This window comes from Beauveria bassiana (assembly GCF_000280675.1).
Source record: "Beauveria bassiana ARSEF 2860 unplaced genomic scaffold BBA_S00032, whole genome shotgun sequence".
Lineage (NCBI taxonomy): Eukaryota > Fungi > Ascomycota > Sordariomycetes > Hypocreales > Cordycipitaceae > Beauveria > Beauveria bassiana.
In genome coordinates, this window is record NW_007930867.1 from 179,264 (window position 1) to 182,033 (window position 2,770).

Below are 2,770 nucleotides of genomic sequence, written 5' to 3' on the forward strand. Positions count from 1 at the left end.
AGATATTACTAGTAAATTAATATAATATAAATAAAATAAGGCTTATAATAAGGCTCTAAGAGAATAGCCTAGTACTAAGGTTATTATAAAAGTAAATTACCCTAAAGAAATAGTCTAGTTAATATTATTAGAGTATAATTTTTAAGTGTATTTTAGTAACTAAGAAGAGGCTAAAGCTACTAGTTCTTTTTAATAGAAAGAATGTTTAATAATAGTGGTTTCCTAATAAATTAGGCTCTTTTAAAGGCTAGTTCTTTAAGGTAATAGTAAGAGGTTAGATAAATAATAAAGTAGTAGTATTTTAGCTAAAAGTAATCTTTTTACCTTAAATAAGACTACCTACTAACTAGTAATATCTTCTTATTTTTAATAGCTATAGAAGTTATTATATAACTAGATTCTTATTAGAATATTATTAAAATAATATTTATATATTATTCTTACTAGCTTATAACTCCTATATTCTTTAACCTCTTAATATAACTATATTTAGCTTAATTAAAGCTAATTATTAGAAGGAGCTTAGTATATAACCTAATAATACTAATTCTTTACCTATTAGTAAGTAAATTTTTCTTAAATACTATACTATTACTAGAGAAGCTAGATTAATAGAAAAAAATATTTAAATTAGCTAGTAAAAGACTAGTCTTTAGCTAGTTAATATAGCCTAGCTACTAATAAGTAATTTACTCCTTAATCTAGTTAAAATAATATTATAATTAACACCTATTAAGCTAAAAAAAGTACTTAAAGAAGGCTTACTAGAGGTTAAAATACTATTAAATAAATACTAGCTTTAGCGCCTATTTTATAATAATACTTAATAGTTAACTAACTAGCGGTTAGTTAGTTAAATATAGTAAAAGATTAAGAAGTAATTTAATATTTAATAAGCCTAAATTATATTTATAAAAGCTAAGATATTAGACCTTAAGTTAAAATTAAAGCTATTATAACTAAAAAAATATTAAATAGTTACTACTAATCTTAATAATTTATTTATATAAGTTATTAATATTAAAAATATATATTAATAGCTTAATAAGTAACTTAATAGTATTTTTAGCTAAATACTATATAACCTATTAAAGGGCTAATTAATTATTAATTTATCTACCTATAAGTAGTATTTTTATGTTATTTAAATTTTATTTAGATTTTCTATAAACATTCTGCGTGGTGGGTTGTGATTTAGATAACCTGCCGAGAAGTGGGTAGTGCCGAGAAGTGGGTGGCCGACGTTAGGCCAAATCGAGCCGGGGTAACACGAATACCAAGTGTTTGTAGCACGATTAGCACGACTCGCTTGCGTAATGCGTGAGAATGATGTAACTTGCCAAAAAGGGTAAAAGATGAGCACAAAACTCGAAACTCGCACTAGTCAGTAGAGCGGGACGAGCTTTATCGGGCATAGATGGACTGTGGCGATGCGAATTCAAGCTATGCAATGTTTCACGTTTGCGTGGCGCAGTGGATTTTCGACTTGTCTGCAGGGAAGAAGATGGACTTGCATTGCAAAGGGCAGACGTGGTCAAGGGCCTTGCAATACGGGTTGTCGCCGGCGCCATGGCAGCCGATGGGCAATTCGGCGCGGTACCGGAAGCTCTATTAGAACCGCGTCTCAGGCACCACAGCCATCTGCAGTAGCGCATCGCCAGCCCGGACCTGGCCCAGGATGGCCGCGACAGCCGCGCCAGCACGCAGCCGTCGGAGGACGCCTTGCGCGTCATGCTCTGTGTTAGTTAAACAACGATAATTATCGTGAAGTTATTAGTCTAAATTCGTGTTATTAATTACTTATTCTTCCTATAAGTTAGTGTATATAGAGGCTACATATAAGTACTATTATATAAATAAAAGTAGGGCTTTACTAGCTTCTAGCTAATAAGATTTAATACCTTAATAGATATAATATTAGTAGCTTTTTTCTTTTATAGTTTAATTAAGCTTATTAAAATACTAAAAATTTATAAATAAATAGATATTATTAACTTCCCTTTCTTCCTAGCCTCTCTACTAACTTATTAAGGTTAAACCTATATAGTATTTTACTTATTTAGTATTATAAGTAAAAAATATCTTAAATAGTACTAAATAGGTAGTTATCTAGGCTAAAAGATATACTAAATTAGTTTATAAATAATATATTAATCTAGGTATATTAAATTAGGTTAAAAATACTAAAAATATAATAAAAATAAAATTTCTTAATAATACTAATATTAAAGTCTTATTATTTTACTCTAGCTTAGGGTATTTATTACTAGTCTCTTTAAATTAGCTTAATTTAGCTAATTTAATAAAAAATAATACTTTAAAAGAGAGAAAAAGAGATCTAGGTATTAATTCTCTACCTTCTTATATTTAACCTAGCCTTCTATATAAATATTTAGCTTATTTCTTTTAATAAGGTTATTTAGAGATTAATTTAGTAATCTCTTTATTATTATATTAGCTAGATTATTATTACTATTAATCTAATAAACTTTATATAGCTTATATCTTTTATATAATTATTATAATATTTAAGTCTCTTTTCTTTAGTTATTTTTAGCTTAACTAAGTATTTATAAAAGAAAAAAGAGTCTATATATATAATTATAAGGATCTCTAGTAACTTTATTTAATTTATAATTATTTTAATTATTAAATTAATAATATATCTAAGATCTACTTCTTAGACTATATTATATAATTCTAAAGCTAAAGCTAATTTTATTACCTTCTTTAACTTTATTAAGCTTTATATAATAATATTACCTTTAAT